We start from the raw sequence: 27,034 nt of genomic DNA, 5'->3' as shown, positions 1-27,034 counted from the left end.
CCACACGTTTATGTATGTTTGAAACTTGTCATAGTGGTTCTTTACAAGTGACTGAGTTCTAAGCTCTGTAGAGGACAATAGCTACTGAGTTTGGTTAAGTCATTTACAAATGCTTCAGTTCAGCTTCTTTGGCTGTAATTTCCTTTGTTTTAAAATGGGGTGTTTTCTTCCATATGCTACCTCTATAGCTTTTCTTCTTCCTTCCTAATTACAACCCTTAAATAGAATTCGTGCCTCATATCGAATGTACCGAGTATCATAATTCCTCCAGGTGGTAAAGATACCTCGAGACAAGTGCTGGGCATAGAAGCCACAGGGCATAAATCTGCAAAGAAGTAAAAAGCTAACCTTTTCAAACAATATGGCTTCTCTCTCACTTACCAACTTTACATTTCCCTGTATGGCCCCGGAAGATGGCTGGTTAGCCAGAGACGGGTAAGATTCCTCAAGGGAGGAACAACCTAAGACAGGCACAGTCGCAGGGGGGCCATCAGGTGAGAAATTGGGGAACAACAGTGGTGAAGCTTAGAACCTCACCCCCCCTGTGTTGAGAGAAAGCTTCTACATCCATGGATGTTTTATTGCCCTTGTTTAGGTCGGATTAGCGCATAGTCTACAGGCACACACCTGATCATCTACAATTGCTCTTACAACACTAAACTATGTTTTCTACCTTTATCTTGCATCTACCTACCACTTCAGCAGTTTATTAAAAATAAAAATAATAATAATAATAAAGGGAGAAATGTGGGATCCACATATAAATCAAGTATAAAAATCAAACGAATATTCATATTTGACCTGATTGTTTATAGTTCATAATGCGTGATCAGAACCGAAAGTTTCTGTGATGAATGCCCTTGTACTGTTCACCATGTAAGAACTTATTCACTACGTAAGAATTCATTCACCATGTAAGAACTTGTTCATTATGCTTCAGAAGATTGGAGACTGATGAGAACTAGGCTTGAGATGGATTAATGACTGTGCATTGAGCATTGACCCCCCTATACAGAATTTTATTGTTGTTAACAACCATTTGATCAATAAATATGAGAGATGCCCTCTAAAAAAAAAATGGGGGTCATGGATTAATGAAGTAACCCATCCCTAATTCCTGTTTAAAACTATGAGCAGGTTTCTACTCAGGATGCCTTGCTGCTTCCTCATACCTCCTATTGTTCTGTAGTGAATTCTAACAGGAATTTTTCTATTTCCTTGTTGCCTAGCCTTCTCTGTTCCTTGCCATGTCTCGCAAGGAGGAAGGGAGGGTCTCAAGAGTGCCACCCCAACCAAACGGCAGTGTTGGCTGGCACCTGCTCTTCTGGGTCTGTGACCCGGGGACCAATGGGAAGGTCTCTACCTCTCTGCTGAGCTCTGTCACCTTCTTTACCTGTCTCCCTTGTAACCAGAGCCAGTTCCCTGAATGGTCAGGTTTCCCAGTCACCAGGATGTAGATATCAGCACCACCACTTATGGGCAGTGAACTCGGGCAAATGAGCTCTGTTCTCTGTGCTTCAGTTTTCTCTTCTGTTAAAGGTGAATGATGATAATGAATAGGTAACTCAGAGAGCGAAGATTCATTCATGTAATACACGTAAAGCAGTTATCAGAGTGTCCTGCACAGAGTAAGTAGTCATAAATATTTAGCATTCTCGTTAAGCTTATTTAAATAATAATTTCTGGAAAATTATGGCCTGTGATCAATGAAAAAATGATTTGTTATTTATTCTCCCCATCTTTTCACAAAATACAAGGGAATCCATTCAAAGTATTTTTATGAAATCAATATATTACTAGTAATATTGCATTTTACTGTTTGTTTTCAAATGAAACCTTCTAAAATTTAATTGGTATTTTAAGGATTTAGTAACATTATCTGTGTAGTACAGTTAATATGAAGAAATAGAATGAATGGTGTGGCGTTTTGGAAAGCACAAGAAACACACCTGGACTGGAAAACTAGCTTTGCTCTTTATTGTTGGGTTCCTTATTGCTGGTAATTTCTCTAGGCCACATTATCCTCAACTGTGAAATGGGGTTTCAGAGTTGCCTACTTGGAAGGGCTGCTGTGAGGACGACGGGAGCCATGAGGCCCTCTCACAGTTCCCAGCAGGTGGAAGGCACTCCGTGAATGTGTCGAGGGTACGACGCGTCAGCGCAGAGCACTGTGGGGAGCCTGGGCGGGCATCCTGGATGGCAGCCCCTGCTGGGAGCCCACACCTCACCTCTGTGAATGCTGAGGCTGTCAAGTTCAGGGGCTCCCATGCAGGGACCTGATTTCCTCAATTCTTCTCAAGGTACCAAATTGACAAGAACCTATATGTTTACTTAATGTTTTTACCACTTTCTGGTTCACCTCTTTACCTCATGACCTCAGCTGAGTGGACTGAGGTTTCCAAGTCTCATAGATTATCCATAAAGTGGGCAAGTTTACCCTCAATTACCTTAATTAGGAATTGGATGAAACCCTAAAGCTGTTCCACATTTCAGGGGCATTCTCTTATATACTACATTCAAATAGGAATATATTCTACCTACTTCTTAATTTTTCTTCTATTTGAGAGGTTAAGAAAAAAACTTGACAAAATACAATAAGAAGTTTTCTTTTTTTTTCAAAATCTAGTATTCACTAAATGTATTATTTTCAAAAAACGATCATTGAGTGTTTTTAATGCACTTAGTTTCTTATCTATGCCCTACAGCTGAAACATTATTCACATAAGAATGGCTAGCACATGTTTGATTTCCACACCAGTAGTGCTGTAGAATAAAACCCAGGTCATGTTGAGACTGATACCCCGTACTGCTTTTCAGCTTCAGTTTTGACAAAACATTGTTCATGATTCTTGTTAAAAAGCACTCTTTGCAACACTGAGGGACTTCAAATCACTGGCTGTAATGGTGAAATTCACTCTCGTAAGATGAAACACCATATCACTCTGAACTCTGTCCATGGGAGTGAGCATTGACCTAGAAGTAGCTAGTGTGGATGTAATGGAAACCAGCATTGAATCTTTGAATCTGAAACAGTGTCCTCCCCTCTGTTTCTCTGGGAAGCCTACTTAGAGTATTTACATGGCATGCAGAGTGGTCAAAAGTATGCCTGCTGGGTGGAAGGCTGCAGAGGGGTTGGGGAGAGAGAGGGGAGGGGTGGGGGACTCACCATAGTTTGGAAGCTCTGACTATACGATTGAAGTAAGGACAGAAGCCTTGAGTGTGACTTCAGAGAACTCAGTGGACTTGAAATATATTTACAAAGCTGGATGAATTTACAAATTCTCTAGATGCCAAAGAAGGACAAATGAAACTAGAATCCAGTAAGTTTTCAAATTACAAATTTGGTGCCCAAGACCTATAGCAGAGCAAAAAAAAGTGGAGTGGTTTGGGGGCTTCCTGGAACAGAATCTTGACTTCTGAAGAAAGGCAGTTTTGTGAAATCAATAATTAAAGGCTTATTTCTCGTCTAGGTTTGTGCCTGGGGCAATGACCTGGCTTTAAAGCTCCAGATCAAAGGGGTTTGTCCACAAGGGTCAGTTACTCAGAGTCTAAAATGTGCTAGAAAGAAAAAAAAATAGCTGAGAAATAAGAGGTAAGGGAATTTTGGAATATGTTCTAACCAACTCACACTGAAAGCGTGAACCAGGACTGCATTTACTGGTATGTTCTGTAAAGGGGCCCTGTTGTAAGAACTAGTGTGTTTTCAAACCTCTAACCTCACATTTCCAGTAGGGCAAGCAAAGTGGAAAGAACACCCCTTTTCGTTTTGGGGGGCAGTGAGTGGGCCTCACAGAAGCAGCCAGGGCAGTGGCTGGATCTCTGATGAAACCACACAAGCAGCATTCATATAAGACAGCAATGGCAGTAGGTTCCAAGCTTTGCAGAATGAACTTGAATGCTAAATTTTCTCCACATATATGTATTAGGGCAAGGTGAGTAAACTGCTGAATTTATAAGATTTAAAATTAAAATAACCCTTTCTCTACCTCTCACACCTCCCCACCAAAAAACCCCACCAAACCTATTTTGGGCAAGGACAGAATCCAAGAAAAATATACATGAAGTATTTAAACTTAACTTTTTAAAGATAAGAACTGCCGCTACAAAAGACAGCAAGAGATAGAACATGTGGTGGGGTTGGCCAGTGAGGTTAGGCAGGATAGGAATAACTGCATTGAGAATATGTATGAGGATTTAAAAATTAGAGCTGCTCGTTTTTGCTGAAGGGCTGACTTCAGTGCATTATCTCTTTGAACATTATGTTAATGTGTATAAAGTTGAAGGATCTCTGAAACAAGGACAAATAAAGTAAAACAGATTATAGAAATTAATGCTTTCTGTTCTTGAATTAGGACTTTGAATGAGGTGGTCTCATTTGACCAGTACCTGGGCAAATGATTCCAGCACAGAGATGTTGGGTTTTTTGAAAACTGACTGTGAGTATCCTGATCTCTTCTCAGTGCATTTTCATTAGATTTTTATTACTCATGTAACGCTGATTTATGACACTTTAAAAACATTTCTCTGCCCCCTCTATTTGCAGGATGAAATAAGAGCATGTAGGAAAGGATGGTTCCTAAAGCTTTCCTGTGCTCAGCTTAGGTAATGCTGGTTGGCTTGGTTGAAGTTAGTGAAGTCTGTATAGTCCAACTGCATGTTGCTTGGGTGTCTGACAGGGACTGTGGAGGGTTCTAGAACATACTCTACCTACTAACCCAAATAATGAATGCAAAGATAGGGGCAAACAGGAAGAGTGCAGTGGTGTGCACTTTGGGAACAGAATTATGATACATTATTTCCAGGACATTAGTGTTTGTGTTGGAAAGAAAAAGAAATTTTGAATAAAAATTTTAGTAACAAACCAGCAGCCTATACAGAGGATTTTTTTTATGTTTGTGATTAAGCAAATAAAAGGAACAACTAATTTGTCATTTTGCTTGTTTTAGTTCAGTAGGTGTGATTTGGTGTGTTAGAGAATTTGTGCATGTAAAATTAATACAAATTGACTTTGACAGAAACATCTCAGAAATGGAAAATTATGCTAGAGATCGAGACACAAGCCCCCAAAATTGGATGAAATGGCAATTTATCAAAATTTCTAGGCTATAGTAATTTAAGATTCTGAGGGAAAAAATATCAAAAAATAGATACAAAGATAGTAGTGAGTTGGGGCAGAAATAAACCAGGTGTTATTTTGACAAAGAGGGACAAACTAATTTAATACAGCAAAGCAGAACTCATTAGAGACAATGATAGTAAAGGGAAGAGAGAAAAAGCAAGAAATATTTCTGCCTAGTGTCAAGGGTCTAGTATAGACAGCAAATTGGAAATGAACTTATAGCATGACATGGGATCTGGAAGCATCAGCATTGTGTCGATAAGCATTAGGGAAATGATCCCTCTTTGGAAATAGTTGGCAAATGCCTGGAATGCCGTATTTGCAGACAAAGGCAAGATGCTCAAAACAGATAAAAAATGAATCAACAGCCTTATAAAAGATTAGATAGGATTAAGTAAAATTTTGAAACATTTAATTAAGTAGGTATATTTTGACTAAAGTGGAAGGAATCAAAAATTGTTTTGAGGTGTTTAGTTCAAGGGTTAATACATGGTGCTTCAAGGGAAACTGGGTGTAAGAGGTATAGGGTGACACAGGAGAATTCACGCTATGGTCAGAATATAGTATTTTTCTGGTTTTCTAATTTGATTCTCCATGCTGAAAATGAAATCTCTTCCACACACTCTTCCATTTGTTACTCTCTTGAGGGAGCAAATGCTTTAGAGCTTGGATGCCCCAGACACTTAGGGAACTTTGCTGGACTAATCATTAGTGAATAATCTGGGGGCTCCCACTTTGCTGTTCTGATTTACAGGAACAATTATTTTCCTCTTCTTTCTCGTGAACCCATGCCAAAGATTTCTTTTCCCATAGCAGACACCAATATCAACCCGTGGCCCATGTGCAGAATAAATAGGTCGATTTTTTTTAGATTCGTGTACTCTTTTTTTTCAGGCATGCAGACCCCAACCACAGGATAAGCCCAAATAAGTATGTTTTAGGTTTAAATTGTAATGTCAGCTTTTACTGAGGCATTCAGGGATTGTTGGCATTTAAAAGGCATTTAAACTGTTTTCATTCTTGTAGCTAACCACTTGCCTCCTTCCTGCCTTTATCCCACCACACCCAGTAAAGTTGTTCGGCTGAGCTATTGTTGTTAGACTTTCTTGATTAGACATTTTCTCTGGGAACACTAATTTTGAAGGATAAGAGTTCCCAGAAGTCACCCAAGAATTAATATTTTAGAATTTATGTAGCAGCAGGAGGAATTACTGCTAGCTACCTGGAATGGAGATCCTCAAAACTTCTTAGTCTTAGTACCTCTTTACATTCTTAAAACTTATTGTGGGCTGCAGTATGGGCTTTTGTTTATTTGGGCTAGGTCTATCCATAATCACCTCATTAGAAATTAAAATTGAGACACTGTCAAAACACAAGCATATACAAGGATGCATTCCATCTGCGGTCAGAGTGATGGCACATCTCATGTCTTGGAGCCCCTGGAACACTCCACTGCACAGTCAGGAGAGAATGTGAGCAACAAAGGCAGATGTGTCTTAGTGTTGTTGGGAAAGTCATTAGGCCTCCCATGCCTTCTTCAAAGGTCTCAGCAATCCCAGCAGTACCCAGATCCCACTTTAAGAACTAGTGTGACCTAGGGTAAATGCTATGAAATAGAATTGTTACATGAACTAGCTTGGCTCATAATAAGTCTCCAGTAAATGCTTACTGAAAGGGTGTGATGAAATGATACTAGTCATGACATAAAATTCAGTCAAAGGACAGCAGAAGCCCTCGAGAACAATAGTAAGTGTTGTATATATTACTTACATAGACAATTATAATGTTATGTTAATTGTATACTAATATAACATATATCACATATATTCATGCTATATTATTATTAAGAATACATGTGTATGATAATAATGTTGCCAGGGTTCTTGTTTGAGGAGTTGAAGAATGAACTTAGCAAAACACCCGAGGTTGGAGAGCCAGGGCAGAGGCTTTTATTTAGAAATAAAGTGAGAGGAAAGAGCTCCTGGCTCACGCCAAGAGGGAACAAGAAAGCCCCGGGTGGTGCGTTGTCTAGGGGATTTATAGGCAGTTGAGGATTTACAGAACTGAGGGCTTAGGGTGTGGACTTGTACCACCTGCCCTGCCCTCAAGGTAGGCTGGGTGGTTGTCTGTTTGCTAGGGCTGTTTACAGTAAAGTCATGGGTTATGCTGAGATACCCTTGCAGTTCACTCAAACATTCCAGGCCAAGTTGCTTCTGGCCTTTTGACCTTTAAGTGACCTCACAGAAGATGTCTATATTCCTAGTCTGGAATCTTTACCTTAGAGAATTCCTAGTCTATATTCCTAGTCTGGTATCTGTACCCTAGAGAATTAGTGTGACCTTGACTTTGCATAATGCTGAACACAGAGTTTTGATAGGGACTTTACATTGTTACATTGCTTTGACTGTAAATATCTTGCCTTGCTTTTTCCAGAGCTCTCACCCTACTCTGACTTATACCCATGGTCCCTGACTCAATAATATGGACATTCTACTTCATCTGGGAGGATTATGTCTCATTCAGAGATTCCCTGAATTTCTAGCTGTGAAGCTAGAACAGCCTGATGGTATACCCAACGAATGTCCCCATGTAGCTGGTGTTCCTTACCTGTGTGCGTGAGCACAAAACTACATATAAGCTGCAGAACTTGTCTCCTTGTCTTTGGAGCCTATAGAAGTTTAGGGAGCCAAAGAAGTGAATGCAAAACACTGATAATTTATTTCAAACCTAAGACTCTGTGGCTGAGCCCTAAAAACTGTTTCTTTATTTTTTCTGGATAAAGGCCAAAAAAAGGTATTAAACTTTCCATTTCGGTTTCCAGTGATAGAGTGAAAGAATAGGACATTTACTCTAAGGTCTTTACCTGGTAAGATGAGAAATGTGTCTTCAGTTTTTAGTACCTGCAAGTATTCAGGGGTCATGATTCATCTGTTATATCATCAAAGGAAGCTTGAAGCTCTTTGCCAGACCTGGGAGATCCCACTCAGCTCTTCTGTGCAACTCCTCTGGTTGGTTTTTTTGGAGGGCTCAAGGGGTCACTCTGCTAACCTTTTACCCATCACTTCAGTTACGCAGAGGCAAGGGTGGTAGCTTCTCTACACCACTTTCTCTGCCCTGATTGGCGGTACTGCCACAGACAATACTCAGTTCTCCATAAAAGTATTTTACATTATTTACTCTTTCACTTTTCTTGTAAACACCCTATTATCAGGTGATTCAAATTTGAATGCCTCACCAACCAGTCTTTCTTGATCACCAGCCCCCTTTGTTTTAAGCCAACAGAACTTTGAAAAGAATTCAAGATTCTGTGGGTCTATGGGGCCTTCTTTCTGCACTATAGCAATGCTCCCACTTTCTGGGAGAAATGGCTGGAATAAGAGAAATCTGCTACTACGGGCTTCTGTTTTCCTGAAGAGCACAGTCACTGCAAAAAAATTCAATTATGTAAATATATTTTCTGACAGGTTTCTCTATATTTATTTAATTTTACAAATAAAACAGTGGCACTGCCTTTCTTTTTAAATGCTGAAGACAGTATATTAGAGCATTTTAGTAGGTTACTAAATCATATTAAACCTTAAGGGGAAGATTTTTATGTTCTTTTACTATCAGCGTTTATTGAGTTTGAATCTAGTTTCAACAAAAGACATATTGTCAAGGTGATAGTACCACTTCTTTTGTCCTTAAAGGAAAGCCTCCTGTTCCTCCTCTCTATTCTCTGGCCACCAAATGTGGAGGGGCTCCCCCCGCCACACACACACACACACACACACCAAGCAGTTCTGTGACACCAGCAGGATGTCCTACAGTTCAGTTCAGTTTAATTCTGACCCTACCTGGAGTGTCAGACCCCACAGGCCAAGGGTTAAGTCCCACAGGACTGCTCCCTACCTGCACTTCAGATGCCAAGCCAGTCACAAATCCAGGCTATTACTTGGGCTTCTGGCAGGCTGCCTCTAAGTCTGAGGTTCCCATGACCCTTTGCTCAAGTTTGACGGCTTGCTAAAGAAACTGTCAGAACTCAGAAAAAAGTTTACTTACTAGATTACTGGTTTATTATAAAAGAATATAACTCATGAGCAGGCAGACAGGAGAGACGCAAAAGACAAAGTGTGTGAAGGGTGCAGGACTTGGATGCCCACTGCAGGTGTCCCACCCTCCCAGCACCTCTGCATGTTCACCAACCTGGAAGCTGTTACACCCTATACTTTAGGGATTGTTATGGAAGCTTCACTCGGTAACCAAAGCTGAGTAAATCATTGGCCATAGTGATTAGTTCAGTCGAGGGGCCGAACGTTCCAGCCCTTTCATTATGTGGTTTGTTCCCTTGAGCAACCAGCCCCCATCCTGTGGTTATTTAGGGGCTTTCCGAACCCAACTCATTCACAGAAACCCTGGTGTGGTTGAAAGGGGCTTGTTATGAATAACTAAAGTTTCTCCTTTCACCTTATGGCTCTTACCACTTAGGGAATTCCAAGAGTTGTAGGAACTCTGTGCCGGAGGGCAGGGGTGAAGACTGACTATATGTTCACTATAAATCACAGTGTCACAGTCCTCGTCCTTTTCTTTCTCTCTCTCTCTTCCTATATGATCTCTCTTTTACTCTCATTTTTAAAAAAATCAATTTTAGGGCAGTGTAAATTGTGCAAAATCATGAATGATTTTAATAAGCTTGAAAAGGGGCTTTCCTTCTCCTAGTGAGACAGTAACCTTAGATGTGAAGAATGGTATTTTCAAAATCATAAAGGCAAAGGATAGTCTTTGTGAACTGTAAATGTAGAATACCTTAGCCCCTGGGAAAGTTAAAAAAATCTAATTTATACTCTTTATGCTTTTTGTCCCTTTCCAAATTGAGTTACCAAAGCCTAGTTAGCCCTCAGGGAATTCGTGTGGGAGGGGCGACCCTTTCCCACCTGTGGGCATTCGTTGTTTACTTTTCCTTCCCCTGAAGATGTAGAAGGAAAAGAGTTCATCAAAACCTACTGAGCCCTTAGCCCTTACCCCCCCGCAGTGCTCTCGCCGAATTCCAGCTTGTCCTTGTGATGGTGTGCTCATCTTCTTCTGTGTTTTGCTGTGTGCCTGGCTTCTTGGGCAGCCCTGGCTCTGTGAGTGTGCTCACCTCCTGAGGAAGAGCAAAACTTAGACATCTGTTGGTGGACCCCTGGGTGTGGGCCCTGGGAGGTTCAGAAAAAGGCCAGGAGCTTTGGGCACATCTCTTCATTTTCCTGAGCTCCCATTGTCTGAGTTATAAAATGAAGATGTGTGACTAAAATACCTCTCAAATCCATTCCAACTCAACTATTATTATTATAACAGTGATGATCCCTAACTTTGGACACCTTGTCATAGGCTTGGAATCTATACAGGCTTTTTTAGTCTTTGAAATCCAGCAGCTAGGTACCACCATTTTTTTCCAGTTTACAGATAAGGCTTTGAGAAGTTGGACTTTCCCACCATCGGACAGCTAATGAGTAGTAGAACTGGAGTTTCAATTCGTGACTGTCTGGTATCAGGGCTTGTCTCCACTGAACCTGCTGCTTCCAGAACAGGAAAAGTCGAATGGCTGCCATTTTTATTGAGCACTTGCTATGTGCCCAGCCGAGTGTGAGGCAGTTGGTACAGTCCTGTGATGTGAATATTAGCATGTCAGTTTTGTAGAGATTGAAATTGACGCTCAGTGGTAATAAACTTATCCAAGGAACAACCTGGGAAGGAAATGGCAAGGAAAGATTTGAATCCAAATCTGTCTGTTAAATACAGCTTTCTTACTCTTATGTGCTTCTGAGGGGCCCCGGCTTACTAAAGGCTTGACTGGGGAAAGGGGAGAAGGAGTGGGAGGGACATGTTCTCTCCTCTGCTTTGGGATTCTGGGCGCAGCTGCCCCTGAGCATCTGTGCTTCTGGATCAGAGGGTGCATGGCGGATGGTCATGAAGCTTTGACCTGATGTTAGGGACTGGCAGTCAGTAGCCAAACGTGTGTCTGGACAGAATAAAGAGCAGGCGCTTGAGTGTATTTCTCACCAGGACCACTTTTACAGCACGGGGATTAGTCAGATGGATGTAGCATTTTTTAAAATTGCGCCAAAACAGTGGTTCTCAAATTACTGTCTCAGGAGCAGAAGTATGATCATTGCTTGGGGACTTGTTAGAAATGTGAATTCTCAGACCCTACCGCAGACCCAGTGAATCAGAACCTGGGGAGTAGGGCCCCTCAGGTGACTGATGGAGGCTCAGAGTTGACAGCTTCTGCACCAGAGAGTCTGTGCTCTCTTTACTCTCAGCGATGTGGCTGGCTACAAGGCAAGCACATAGGTAAAGGGCCAAATTGTCAAAACTGAGGTTTTGAAAATGTTGCTTTTCCTGTTGAACACACAGCATCTCCTTGTTGTCCATGAACACCCTAATTGTGAAGCAGCTGCCACTCCTCCCAAACAAGGCCTGCTTCAGTGTGGAGTTAAAGTGCACATCCTTCAGAGGGCTGATTCAAGAATGAGACATCTTGACAGATGGGTTTATTGAATTCCTCCCATTTAAAAAATGTTCTCCCTTCCTGGAAGCAGCTACCATCACTTTTGCTCTCACACCAGCTTAGAAAAAACAGAAATGAACTACAGTCTTTGCACTTAAAACAAGCAGAACCAAGGACAGGACAGAAATGGCAGCCCGTGGTACAAGTCAGCAAGTGTTTGTGGCTCTCGTTTGGGGGAATCTTCACAGTCTCTGTTCATTTAAGAGCTAAAGTGTCAGACAAAGTCCTAAATGAGAGAATAGTAGTACTTCCTCCTCCAAATCTTCCTCTCTGAACCCTGACCCCTGCTAGGCATTGCCAATTTCTGACAAGTTTCTTAACTCACAGTGGCCCTTCCCTAGTAAAAGGAGACATTTATAGGTCAAGGAATATGGCAGAAATGTAGGCTAAATTAGCAGGAGACCAGCATGCCAAAGATACCTCAAGACTGAACAGCCACAGCCCGCCCTCACTGGGAAGGATGAGCTTCCCTCAGATTGGCGCCAGTTGACGGCAAGAGGTATAGGCAAGAGTTTTGGCCTTATTTTGCAGGGTTGTGGTGGGATGAGCAGAGAACATACTCTCCCCAGTAGTCCTTGCAACAGGGAAGAACTAAAACCTCTAATTCCTTATTTACCGTTTGACAGAGTTTCGCTTTTGATGCAGCTTGCTTCATTCATTGTTTCCTTTCATGCTTTACATTTTTCCCCATTTCATATAAGCCCCTTTTTGGTCTCATAATCGTTTACTTTTTTTCTCCCCCTGACATACAGCAGAAAGGAGACACTGGGCAAAGCAGCCCTCATACTGATCAGAGGCAGCTGGCTCTGCAGGCCGACTGGAGGAGAAAAAGCCTTCACACCCCCTTAGGAACTTGCCAGAGGCAAGTGCTAGAGGAATCACCTACACAGCTGAAGGGAGGAAATATGTATTTTCTCTACCCCAGTTACAACCCTGAGAGTATATCTGAAGCTGCGGAAACATTCGTGCCTTTGAGCATGTTCTTGGGCTGGCTCTCCCTTCTGGCAGTTTCCGCATGGTTTGCTTCTCACCTAAACCAAGCATCCATTCAGAGATTTTTATCCGTCTTCAAGAAAGCCTCCCTCCCTGTCTGTGTTGAGACCATAATGGCAGGTCAAAGACATTCTGTTGGCTTCAGCCAAAACCCGTCTTCCTGAAACACCAAAATCTTGAGAATTTGAGAGCCAATGACATCGTTAAACTTTGTAGTTTCTACTTTTTACAAATTGTCCTACTGGTTTTGGTGGGGCATAGGCAGGGAGCAGGAACTGAGCAGTTTGGAATTTAAGTGAGTTGAGGAAGCAATAGTTGGGAGTTTGAACATGAAAGGGAGTGAGTTTTCCTCAGAGACTAAAGACTGTTCATATTCAGGCTGACAAGCCAGAGACTCAACGCAGAAGCAAGTGTACAGAAATCCAAGCATGGAAAAGAAACAGCCCTTTCTTGCTCCCTGTTGGCAAGGAACTGTTGTTCCTCAGCCTAATTTGAAAAGCTCCCTACCTCGAATCTTAGTTACTTCTCTGGGAACTGGGCAGTGAGAATTCATGTGAATGAGGTGTCCAGATTGTGTGTGTGGAGAGAGAGTGCAAAAGCGAGTGAACACAATTTCATTTCACTACTGGCAGAGGCCAGGTTAACACATTAGACAGAGGCTGGAGGTACACCGGGCAGAGAGTCACGGTTTTAAAGACTTGTTTATCCTGAGAGGTGGATAGATGGGAATATTAATTGCATTTCTTCTAACTGATAGAATTCAGATGGGAAAAACATGTCCCCTTCTCTTTCCAGTTATTAGGTTTTCCCAGTCACCTAAACATCTTAATTTGATTTTACTAATCACTTCTGTTCTCTTATAAGTTTCTTAGGTTAATAAGCTGTGAACTGAAATGTTTCCATTTTCGTTTCAAGAATTTGCTTTTTCCTCAGAAGGGTGCTAAACCTCTGTTAAGCATGCCTTTGATACATGTGTATGGCAAGAACAATAGACTTAGTGGAGTGAAAATCATTAAGTTAAATGCTCAGTTTCACTCTGAATCACTGTTGTGCTCTTATGTATCTCATTGGCACACAGGCAGTTGAAAGTAGTTTCTCTTTATTACAAAAATAACTAGAAAATACAGAAAAGTGAAAAAGAAGAAAAATTTTCATCAAGTGTCACTTCCCAATAGGCTTATCATGAATACTTGTGGGATATATCCTTCCAGTCTTTCTTCCTACGTTTTTTCCTCTTTCTCTCTCTTTACTAAAAATTGGGTTATATGTACCTTAGTTTTGCAGACCACTTTGCAAATGCCTTCCCATGTCATTTTACCATCTTTTCTAGCCCTGTATTAGTGGCTGTGCCGTTTCCCATTGTATGGTTATCAACAGCTTGCATAATCAACTCCGATTTTTGGACATTTAGATTGTTTAAATTCTTTCACTAGTGTAAGTAGCTGCAGTGAACTTCTTGAAAACATTTTACTCTTGCTTCATTGTGATCTTTAGATAAATTCCTAGGAGTGTTATTTGCTAGGTCAGGAGCTTTTACCACATTGCCCTCCAGGACGGCTTTTTTTTTCTAGGAATCTGGGTTCGACTTAGGTTGTGTAAATGCAAGATCAGGAATAACACTTCTCCTTTCCCATTTTGTGTTATCACTTCTCCATTTAGTGTATCATTTGGGGAGAAGGAAAAGAACTTCAAATTGACTCATGTCTCAACAAGGTCTGGTTTTCACAGAACTATATGTAAAGATATAACATTACGTTCATAATACCATTTAAAATAATTTTTAGTAACTGATTCAGTCAGCTGCAGTTCTCAGGGTATGAATCCATACCCCTGTTGGTGTCCATAAACACTCCATGAAAGACAATAATTAGGCAGAAAATAGGCTATGGCTGAAAGGGTTAACCAACTGTTTCACCTGTGAAAAAATCATTAGCCAAAGGGACCCATTTATTTATTTACTGAAGAGATTTTGAGCCCCTCCTGTGTGCCATGCAGTGCTCTGCTGTTTGGGATCCCTGAGGGACCAACCCAGATAGCAGCCCTGCCCGTGTGCAGTCATTGTAGCGTGTGTCTGTGCAGGTGTGTTTGTGTGGCGGGCCAGGGGGTGATGGTACAGAAAATAAACAACACAATTCACATAGTTTGTTAGAAGATGATCGATATTATGGGGGCAAGATGGGGGCCAGGGGGATGGGACACACTGTGCATAATGAAGGAAGACGCCAGCCTTCCTGAAACAATGACATTCGAGCCAAGAAGTTTGCAGGAGGGAGGGCCTGAGCATGGCTGGGGCATGCCTTTCCAGGACTTCAAGGAATTGAAGAGTAAGTGCACACAAATGCAGAAGGTATTCAGCCCCCCGGTCCTTCCTTGCTCCTGGTCATCTAAAGCCCTGCCTTCAGCTATAGGCCTGTTAGGTAGGGCAACACCTGGAAAGCAGGTCCTTTCAATGCAATGAAACCTACAAAACGCACTCAGTGTATACCTTGAATCAGCAGAGGTAAATTTACAGAAAACCAGTGGGTCCCAGAAGGAACAAAAACCCCTCCATGATGAATGCCAATTCTTTTTGATAGCTGGATAAAATTTAGGATGCTGTGAAATTAATGAAGTAGACTTTTTAAGATGAAAATATGGTCCAGTGAAATATCTAGGCTTATTTGTGGTAATCTAAGCTGTGTGAGAAAAAGCATCAGTAATTCCATTTGGAGTTCAGTGAAACTATGAAAATTACTGTGAATCCCTAGATACTAGAGGAGGAGCTAGAACGTCTGTCTTAGCTCTCTCCCATGTTTCAGTGTTGGAAACTGAGTCATGACAGGTCCAGACTTGTTCCCAAGCTGGGATGAACTAGCTGTTGAGTTGCTGTGAGCCTGGTCTCTGTTCTGCACGACAGGGCCCTCCCAGGGCCACTGTGCTCTGTCAAGCTTCCTTGTTCATTAGAAGGACTGATTGATAAATACATTTCTAGATACCATCAATTATGAGGTAATTTCCTCTCACCTTGCCTTGAGGTGCTAATCGATCTTCTACTAGTCTGTGTGCCTGGTCGGCATGCTCAGACACTAAATTAATTACTGAACTTTGTTTTTTCCTTGAAGGAAAATGTAATGCACCCATCATGAAAGCCAGATGAGGCCTGTCAGATATACCCAACTGGGATTTTTCAAGCCCAACAATGTAACAGAACCTAAAGGGTAGAATTTAAGTCCAACCTCCGTGAACTGGTTTGAGGAGAGTTTTCAGATCTGGTCCGATTTGTTTGTAGACAGAACCTCAACCTTTCTATTGAATCTCACTACCAAATCTGCTTCTCTGTGGCTACTTTGGAAGAGTATGTTTTTTAATCAATAAAGGCATTATGTCTAATTTTTAAAATATTTTAGGCCATGTCCACGAATGTCTATTAGATGTTGGATGGTTTTAGTCCAGGAAAAAAAAGAATCATTAAAGCCGGAATGTGCCCTTCCAATAAGTCTAAACAGATACTACTCAAAGGCATACGTCCAATACGAACAATCCAATGTCCAGAAAAAACAATTTAAGAATGAGTTGCCACTGAAAAAGGAAAAAGAGGTATTTTATAATTACAATTAAAATATCAGTCTTTACCTATATTTTTTCCAGATTTTTCAGATGTTCTATATTTGTCAGTACTTTTCAAACTCAATTTTTCTTCCATCCTAAATTAAAATACTACTCAAAATTCTATCTCAAATGTTCAGCTTAATACGTTAGTAGAGCTTTATTTTTACACCCTCCCCACTGCCCCACCTTTTTATCCCAGGAGCTTGATCACTGTGATTTCTTTAAATCAAATAATTAGAGATAGAAAAGTGAACTTGGGAAAGACAAGGGAGCCAATACATTGGTTCATTTTATGGCCTGATAAGTTGCCAGTGGTTTATATACAAAGCATTGAAATCTAAAATCATATGTAGGAGATATAATGATCCCCACTATAGAGCTAAAGAACCCAGCCCATGGAGATTAAATTGCCCGCCTCACACAGCCTCTGGGCACAAAGGTGGCATCCAGACCTCGGCTGTTGTGAATTAAAAGCACACTGTTTTCAGATCCCCTAATTCTCCCCTCCATTTTTGCTATTACCCTAGGCTGTTTTCCTTAAATCAAATTTCAAAATTTTGAGCTGGATTGGAGTTTGTTTTTTTGTACTTGGAAGGGTTTCTATAAGAACAACAACAAAAAATGCCTCCATTGCTTTGCATAATTCCTACCCAAGAGCCAGAACTGCATCCATTTTATACTCCTGGGAACTGAAAGTCAAGGTGTAGAGACTGAACAAAAGCAGTCATTCATTCAACAAATATTTATTGATCATAACACCAGGTGCTAAAAACCATGCTAGGTGCCATGGTTAGATGGGAGAATGAGACCTTGCCGGCTTCCGTCCTCATGGAGCACCCCACTTGTGGGAAAGAGGGCATGGTCATTGAAAGTCTGGTGACCGGGTTAAATGGAGAAGCAATTGGCATGTGGGAGAGGATTCAATAGTAAGCTTTCATCAGTGGGATGGACTTAAAATGCACTAGATATTCAGAGAGAGGAGTAGTTGGGACACACTTGAGGTTGAACCACAGGGCAGTAAATAAGAATTATGATGACAAAGAAAAGTGAACATTCAGAGACAATTGTGTTGTTTGCAAGTCACGTTAAGCCCATTTTCTTCTGCCCTAGGTCTCAGGGAAAATGTGTTATTCCTGTTTGATTACTTAAAGACAAAATGGATCATAATAGTTTTATATGTAAATTTTTAATTAAAACAGGTTAGTTTAATTCTATGCCCCTCGCCTCAAATAACAAGCTTTATTTGAGGTGGATAAACCTTTTTTACCTGTGTTTTTTCTCATTGGTGGAGTCCCCTATAACACAGCATTTGCTCAGCAAATGTGCAGAACTGAAAATACATTGACACGTCAGTTAGCAGTTTAGCTACAAATTTTGAGGGTCCCTTGAAAATAACTAATGGGTATTTACCTACTTTCATCATCACATGGAATGTTGAGGAGCTATTTCATTGTACTTGGTATTCATGATGCTTAACCAAGTTTCATGAAAAACCGATAATAATAACCTTCATAATGACAGTCTCTGAAATGGAGTAGGGAATATAAACAAATTATACGAGAGTGCTGAATATTTGAAGAGCTATCACAGAATATCTTTGGAGAGAGTTGGTCTGCGAGACAAGCATTAGAAACATAATAAGAGAAAAATGGTACACGGTAATTGCAGCTACCCATTCATTTATGGGACTTCCTCAACATTCTTGGGAATACCCTTATTAAAAATGGTTAATCTCAGGTGCTTCCAAGTATGAGTTTTTCAGCTAGAATGTTGAAAATAAATTGAGTTGAAAGGATTTATGACATTTAATTCAATGGTACAAGAGACATGAAAATCTGTTTTAATTGACTTTTCCTTGGTTGCTCTTACATGGAGAATTTTGGCCTTTTAAGATTGTGTTTTGTGTTAAGAGGTCCTGAAGGTCACATCGAGGGTATTGCTGTTGAAGATAACTCAACGCTCCTATAGCTCTCCACAGTTTTTAATTGCTTTCACAGAGACTGGAGTGACAGCCAGCCCACTGATTTACTACTGAATGGGCAAGTCCCACTTTTTCTCTGCAAAATAGGGATACTACTAACATTTTATAGCAGGAGGCTCAAAAGAGATAAGGCTCAAGTGAGAACTAAGGTCCAGTGCTTAGCATAATGCCTGGCACCTTGTGAGCAAATCCTTTAATAAACATTTGCTAAAAACAATGGGCTTAGGGCAGTCCTGTACCGGAGCTGTGTTCACTTTTCCTCATCTTAAGAGGTAAAACAGCAGTGGCAGCAATTTGTTCAGTACCTCTTATGGAGCGGAAGTGCTAAGTGCTCATGTACATTATTTCCTTTACTGTCTACAACCACTGTGCAGTGGAGGTTTGTGGCCATTCTGTGGAGCAGAGTGATGATGAAACTTGCTTAAACTCACTTGGATAGTCCTGTGGTTGGTGCTTGGAATCTACCCCAGGTCTGTCTGAAAAGCTCTCTTCCTCAGCGGGTAGTTCATACTGCTGCCGAAGGAGCTCCGCTCTGCATCCTGTCCTGGTGTTCACTGGGAAGAGGCCAGACCCCGCTGTCCAGGCCCGCTCGTGCCCACTGGGACCCTGCTCCCTAGGGTCCCATGCCCGTCCTCTTTGCATGTCAGGGGTTGAATTTTTTTTTTTAATGATTAGTTGTAATTTGATGTTTATTGGAAGGTACTATGGAATGTGATTTTTGTTTTTCATTTATGGCTATGGTGTAAAATACCTTTTGAAAACATGAAGTGAGTCATAATCCTGGTGGTACGTAGATACTATAGGAGAGTGTGCGGATGGCAAGTGGCTAACTGGATTGGGGAAAGTGCTCATATTTTGTATGTCTCTGTACGTAGGTTTCTTTCTTCTTTTTCTCCTCCATTTCAGACATATCTCCCTAACCTCCCACCCCTACCTCACAACAACAATTGCGAATTAGGCTAGGTATAGTCTGATTGTGGTGTGGTTTAGGTGGGTAGAGGCTCTCACTGTGTATTATTTGGCTTCCATGAACTCTGCTAGGGTGACCTTCACGTTGTGTCACTCACTTGGGAGGTTCCCATTGTCTAGGTGTAAAGTGATGCCTCCAGCCTCGCAGCTCCTGTGATTTTCCCCTTTCATTACTAGGAAAAGAGTAACTGGCTTATGAGCTCATCTTTTGAGGCTCTGTTTTGGCATTCAGCTTGATGCTGATCTGTGAAAGTGAACATTTTCCAAGGCATTTCCCCATTCCTGAGAGCTCCATGGAAATATTTGCGGGAAGCAAATCCATAGTCATTAGCAGATAAGTAGACGGACCTGCCTAGAGTGAATACTCTGAGGCTTTCAGCCTAACAGCTTGTTGGCCCGGCTGGTGGCTCCTGCCTTAGTTAGTACAACTGCTTATTTCTGAACCTGGTGAAAAGCTAAATTATATTTATGTTTACACTTATTCTCGTGGCAAAGATGTGGGTGAATGTAACCCCTTGCCCTTGACCAAAGAGATTCACGTAGGCTGTATTTTAATTTCTAATTTAAATGGAAGTAGTTCCAGGATGTAGGGTAACTAGCTGACCTTCGTTTTAGATTTGAGGGTTGTGATTGGTATTAATTATCTGAAGCAACAATTAAATCATCTCATATTCTCTCCTATTGCTGTTTACTCAAGCCTAACGAGAGAATTTGGTTTTCAGTAATCTCTTTGGGTCAAATAAATCACACTGACCCGTAGCTAGATTGGTGGCATCACCCAGCCACCTTGAATGTAAGTAGCAATGGTGGTTACCAAACAAGGGGCTTTGAGAGACATGGGACAGTCCCCTGCTGCCCAAAGGCTATTGCCAGACTCCTTGAAATGACCAGTCCTTTCTTTTGAGGCCCTGGTATCTAGTTTTATCTACAGATTTCTGGGATAGTGGGTTAAGATGAAATGTACTGAGATGGGGTTGGTGATAGGAAGTGGAAAGAAGAGCAGCTGGGAATCTGGGTCACTGCCCCAAGTATCTGTCTGGGCCAAAAATAGGTAGAAGGTTCCAGAGAAGGGAAGTGGGACCATGAGCAAAGTTTTATTTTGTTTATGGACGTACCCAAGGCAAGTCTGAGCCTAACATACTGTGTGAAGTGCCTATTGCAGCCTGGGTATTCTCTGTACTTAAGAAAAGGAATGATGGAAGGCCTTAAATGTGTTAGTGAGAACCACCCCAGGTTGTGACACGTGAACACAAATGCAATAGATGTTTTGTTTATAGCCTTAATTTAATCCGTAGGCATACAGCTGCTTTTGGATATTTTGCAGCCCTTTTTCCACAGGGCCCAGAAGCAGTATTTGTGGCTGCCTTTCATTGTCTTCCTACAGACCTCATTTCTTGCAACCCGTCTCCCTCCTCTTGGCCTTCCCACCCTTTCCTTATCCTTAAGTCTCAGGAAGCGCCACTGAAACACCACCACCTGCCAACAAACTCCTAACTGCATTATGTGCAGTAAGAGAAGAGCAGCTTAGTGATTTGATTCCTACATACGATTTCATTTTGTGGGGAGGCAGGGGAGAAGGGAAGGGTGCACAATTTTCAACCATGGGACCCCGCAAATACCTTAGGCTTTTCTGCCATTGGGCCTGCTAAAGAATACATAAGTTTTATTTTCCTTGGAGATAAAGTCAAGCCTCAAAACAGGATAATAAATATAATAAGGTTTCTTTCCTTTTTGCACCCAACCACAAGTACGTATCAGCTGTTAAACTTTGCATATGAAAACAGATAAAGATATTTCATTGCGCTGGCAGTCATCTGCTTACCAACATGACTGCAATTCCATTTCTATTCTCCCACTCACTTCAGCAAGCAGGGTATTTGAGTGTTGTAACATCCTCAGGATTAGACCCCAAGGGAGGCATACAAAACCTTATTCTATTGTACTTTCCAGTACATTCTTCCTTCCAGCAAAGCAAATTTGCTTGCTGCTCCCTCCCCCCAGTGCCTTTGTGGGAACATTCTCATGACCTGGAATATCCTCTTGCTTTCCTCTGAGCCAGATCTTCCTTCTGCCAGTTTCCACCTTGGATTTTCTGTTCTTCTTTTCACACCAGACTAGTTTTTTACATAGTAGAGCTGTACCATATGTACATGTAGCATGTGGCAGATTCAATTTATGCATATGTGCCCTCGGAAGCTAAGCCTGTATTCCATTGCTCTAGGGAAGGGAAACAACTGAAATGCTCATGGAAACAAAAGAAAAATAAAATTATTATTATTTTTCTTTTAAGCTTCCAACAGCTCAAATCCTAGTAATATAGGGCAATTTGACAGTGACTTTAGGAATTTTCACAGGTAACCTTGACCATCTGTAAGTTTTTCTTTGAAGTACAGGTTTCATCACCAAACCACAGTACATTTGCACTGTTTTTCACACAGTTCCAATTGCTAAGCTCAGTGATGAGTGGATGCTCAAGAAATGTTTTGTGATATCTAATGTACTAGGAAGTTATAAGACTTTGACAAACAAGTAATAGTATTTGCCCTTCAGAAAAGTTTGGACATTCAAATGCTTATTATTTGATTTGGAGGAACTGCTATGCATTCCTTGTTAACCTGGAACTAAAAAAAGCTTTAATTTCAGCACATAATCACATAGCAGTGTTCTGTTCAAACTTTTATTCTTACTCCTGCCCCTTGCATATGGCCATTTGTGTACACACATACACACACACCCTGGGGAAAGTCCAATGCTACTCAGATAATTAGAAAATCTCAGGATGTCCTATAGGAGTAGTTTTTCTCTTAGGGCAACTGGTTTCTGATGTTAAAGAACAATAGGTTTCACATTTGTCTGCTTAGTAAAATTCTGCAGTTCTCTTATAGATCAGAAAAGAGTGATATTTTTATAGCACATTTTAAAGCACTGTAATTTTCTTCTGTGGAACCTAGAGGGCTGTGTTTTAAGAAAATAGAATGGTATCCAGAAAAAAGAAACTGAGTTGTCTTTTGCCAACTAATTTCCAGTTTTCTAGCTATCATATATAACCTATAATAATAATAACCTATAATATAACCTATAATATAAAACCTATAATAATATCATATATAACCTATAATAACCTATAATAAAAAAGTAGGGAGAATCCAAACTAAGTTTTAAACATTTGTTTTAATTAGCTTTGAGGTACAATTTACATTTGATGAAATGTGCCCATTTGAAGTGCACCGTTTGAGGTATTATGACTGAGTACAGCGTATGTCATTGGAGAGTAAAAAGCTAAAAAAGGTGTCGGACTTTTTGGCATTTCAAACTGCTTCCTCTAGCCTTATTTATATGTAACAAATGTGTTTATCAATATCACACAACTAAACTGTCCCCAGAGGAAACTTCAAAAATTCTCCATTAACTGATTAAGCTTTCATAGCCTTCTTGAGCCAGAAGGACATTTTTTATCCTGGTCTTAAAAGCTGTCATATCAGCATATTACCACCAAGAGTTATTGAGAAGGAGAACCAAATGATGAAGGGAAAGCAGTTCTTTATCCTGTTCCAGCTGTGTTTTTCTAATTTCATGGGATTAATAAACCCCCAAGATAAAGTCCCTACTATCATAACACTACTTAGAAGAGCATCTAGCTCTACATACAGATGGATATTTAAATTATAATTTTTTTCCCATCTCTCTAATTAGAAATACTAAATCTCTTCAGCATTCTCTGTGACTTGAGTGGTCACAAGAGCCTAGGGGCACAGGAGGACTTTGTGTCAGGCCTTTAGTGATACAGTTTGGGGAGGGCTTTCCAGGAAGGGCTTGGCTTTGAGCACCGAGAGGGCAGCAGGATCCATTCAGAGGAGAGTGAATCGTTGCCCTGCTATAGTGGTTCATAAACTTACACAGGTAGGAAGTGGCCATATTAAGGAGCATTTACAGGCTGCACAGTGAAGTTTGGATTTTATCCTAGAACCATTTGTGAGCAGTTAGGAATTTTCAGCAAAGCCGTGATGTCATCAGAGTAGTATTTAAGAAGATTTCATTCCTGTCCTATTCTCTACATTTATATGTAACAAATATGGTTGTTTATCATTTCAGGTTAACAAAGTTATCTCAACAGGGTGTAATTCAAAGTTCTCCACAAGCTGATTACATTATTTAGCCTTCTTGACCCAAATGATTGTGTTTCTGTACATCCAGTCTTCTTTCATAAATATTTTATATGTCCATGAAATGCTGTGATAAACAGACAAACAATGTCCTATTAATTTTGTTCTTCCTCTGATGTTTTCTCCTGAAGCACTGAGGGTTGGGGCTTTGTTCTTCCTACTGTGAAAGAAAATGGTTTAACATCGAAGAGTAGAAAATAGAATTTTCTGACTTTATTTAATCAGGCTTGTTCTACAAAATTATATGGCTAAATTTCCTCTTCTGAATGTCAATTCTTTGTGCTTCTTCTGTCAAAACGATGATAGAATGAATACATGTGTGATTAGTTTATTTAGAAATAAAATTTTATATCAATAAATACTGACAGGCAGACAGTAGGGAGACAGTTGAAAATAATATTGTTCATAATATGAAATGTATGGACGAAGTCAGTAGATCCAGCTTGTCTCTTGGTAGTTAGCATTCATATTTCTTGAACAGTTAAATTATATATTTAAAGCTAATTTCGTAAAATGTCATCACTTAGGAGGAAACTTAATAAACAGTTTCCTTATTAAAGATAAGCCTTTTAATCAAACTATGCCACAAATCATTAAGTGTCCCCTTTTTCATAATTCATAAAGTTTGATTTATTCCCATGAAGGGTGACTTTTTGTTCGAAAAGCATTACTGCACATGGAAAAAAATAGGTGATGTCAGCATTGAACATCAAAAATGTTCAGTTTAAATGCAATGGGTTATTTTGAAAAGTATAATCAAAGAACTGTCCTGAAATGGAGTTGATTTAGTAATTTGCTACTGTTTTTATTACTAATATACATAGGTATTGTATATTCATATGGGATGTACTATGATACATAGTTACAAAGACAAATGTGTATCATAATACCTGCTGATGCTTCTCATTACATCTGTGACAAGAAGAGGTCAGAGTGTGGGTAACACCCAACTGTTGACTACCCTCAAGAAAAACTGACTCTGAGAGGGCTGATATTTATGCTTGGGGCCTGGTAGATTTCCAGATTTACATTGCAAAGCTCAGTTATAGTCCAGGTTGATAAGTGACTTGTGCCCATAGACTACTTGAGTCCTTCAAAAGGGGCTTACTGATGATGTGACCGTTGAACGGCTTTATTTATTCCTGCATGTTTTTTTAGACCTGTCTCTAGTCATCTTCCATAATACTGTGTTGAAGAATGCATTGGATGAGCCACTTCTCAAAGGCCTACAGTTTTCACACATAGAAAGGACTACAGTTTAGAATCAGAATTATTTTCCCGAGTGCATACTTTTACATGGCGCTGCTTCCACACCTAATTGTCACTTGTCATCCCATTCACAAAGAAAGGCCACCTGGAGATGGATTTGCACCATGGTTTTAGCCCAGGGTTGCTCTCCTGCTTGGCTTTTCTCCATTTGCACACTTTGGGCTTTGTTCTAGGTGAATATGTACTCTTAATGTATGATTGGATTGCAACATTTTATATCAGTCTGTCAATTAATGCTTTAGTAAGAACCTACCATATCAAGGGCATATTTATGGACCTTATCAGGGGTCCTTTGTTTATACTTGGCCTTGATCTAAAGAGGATTTTAAATGGCTTACAAGGAGCAAAGTAACAAAAATTGGAAGTAGTTAGAAAAGGAAAACAGTATTTGTGTTACAAGGAATATTTTGGAATCTTGGTGCTGGCAGATGTGGAATTTTCAGTGTAGTTGAGGGAATACAAATGAATAATTAAACCAACAAATGAGGTTTTGAGCTCATTTGAAATGGAGTATGGTGATGCCAATAAAAGTTTATGTCTACACAGGTGAGAGATCTAGAAAGGATGCTCAGAATACACTCTGGCTTACCAAAAAAGTTCTGTTTTCAACTGGCACATTTTTTAAGCTCAAGCACCTGTTTTAAAATATAATATAGAGGACATCTTTTAATTCTTAGTTTAAGATGCAAAGCATGAGTATATTTCTTTAAAGACAGTGTTTTAATTAACTTTAGAAAATAATAAAATTCTGGGCCACTACTACCTTTTAAGAAAAAAGACAACTATATATATGCTGCCATTTTTAAAGTTTTTATTTTAATTTTAGACAAAATATTGACTAATTTATATCATTAATGTCTAAGCTTTTATTTATTTTTAACTCAAAATAGTGATGCTTTATTTACTTTTTAAAAACTACTCAGTTTTTATTATATTCCTTTTATAACTCATGGCCCTATGCAACTACAAAGTTATTGTGTAAAAGTTCTAGAGAAGACCTGATCAAGTTTTTTATCCATTCATATGGTATTACATACACCTGGTAATTTGCTCAGGCATGGCCATCAGTAAAGATTGACAAGACATCACAACTAACCATTTTGACAGTGATGGTCTGGTTTATTTTGATTTTGTTTCTAACCCAACGTTGTTTTACCTGATTATGGTAAATAATTATTGTAAAGCAGAATTCATCAACTGGTGGCTATTCTCTCTCCCTCTGGGAATATTTCAAACGCTATTGAACCTCATGTGAACTTGCAGTATAGCAACTTTAACGATTTAACATCTATTCCTCTTTAAAACAGTAAGTTTTTCAAGGGTAAGGATAGGTATCTTAATCATTTTATTGCTAGCATCTGAAATCATACCTGGCACACAGTTATCCTCAAAAACTAGTCACCAAATGAATGAATTAATGAGCATTGCCAAATCTACTTATCATCATCCTTACCTAACTCTTCATTATCATTTTATAGCTCTTTCTAACTCAGTATTTCACAGACTCATAGAATATGAGAGCTGGAGTGTGGATTAAAAGTGATCTTGTCACAACTGACCACTCAGCCACCTCTTCCCAATGTTCAGTGTTTTACGTGGTTGGTAACACTGCTTTTTACACCTGCAGCTCCAAGGACTTTGCTCTTTGGTATTAACAATGTCTAATTAGGTTCTCCTGAAATAACATTTTTCTAACCAAGGTTGATATGTAACATAGCCAGAAAATTCTTGAAGTTTCAGGTTACAGGTATAGGAAACAAATAGTTTTCTTACTGTGTCATTTCAGTGATTTCACAAAAATGCAGAGATGAGAATGAGAGAAAGACTCTGATGCTCATAATATTATAAATTATATGCAGTCTCTTGAGATGATATTCTGAAAAAGGGTGTGCCACGTGTCATCATTGTGAATTGACGATACTGACTCTTAACTTGATGGCTGGCCCAGTGGCCTTTCGGGTAGAGAAGAAATTGTATAATAGCAAAGTGAGCTGTTTTTTGAGGGAAGAGCAATAAAGTAACAGGGTAGTGACAAATGTAGAGGAGTCCTAGGCTTTAATAAATTTGGCACCTTTTAAAACTAAGAGTAGAAAAGGATTAATTTTCTTTTAGCAGGAAGAAGCCAAATGATATGGTGAGAGTATATGATTCTGGGTTCTAACACAGGTACAATCAGAATGGGTAGAGCAAGGTTGTTTTGTTTTATAAAGAGGGTGCCTGCAAAGTTATGGAGGGGAACCACCAAGGAGATTCAGTGATCTGGGCCTGAGAGGAGAATGAATAGTTACCAGAACCTAAAAGAGTTGTGTTAGTCTTCCTTTTGCTGCTATAACAAAGTACCACAAACTGAGTGGCTTAAAACAGCACAAGACTTCCGGAGGTCAGAAGTCTGAAATGGGTTTTATGGGTCAAATCAAGGTGTT

The 27,034-nt window shown here is 40.0% G+C and overlaps 1 protein-coding gene and 1 long non-coding RNA gene across 3 annotated transcripts in view; one reads left to right on the top strand and one right to left on the bottom strand.

The window, feature by feature from the left end:
• Positions 1 to 27,034, top strand: part of LOC108397041 (guanine nucleotide-binding protein G(q) subunit alpha) — a 275,802-nt gene that overhangs the window by 118,769 nt on the left and 129,999 nt on the right. The window lies entirely within an intron of this gene.
• Positions 19,185 to 27,034, bottom strand: part of LOC140847708 (uncharacterized) — a 60,805-nt gene continuing 52,955 nt past the window's right edge. Inside the window, exon 3 of the long non-coding RNA XR_012127763.1 lies at positions 19,185 to 27,034. This exon is cut by the window's right edge and continues 27,490 nt beyond it. This is a non-coding gene — a long non-coding RNA (uncharacterized lncRNA).

The sequence above is a fragment of the Manis javanica genome, chromosome 2, assembly GCF_040802235.1.
Source record: "Manis javanica isolate MJ-LG chromosome 2, MJ_LKY, whole genome shotgun sequence".
Lineage (NCBI taxonomy): Eukaryota > Metazoa > Chordata > Mammalia > Pholidota > Manidae > Manis > Manis javanica.
Note: the sequence above shows the minus strand (reverse complement) of the source record. Positions and strands in the feature narration are given on the sequence as shown.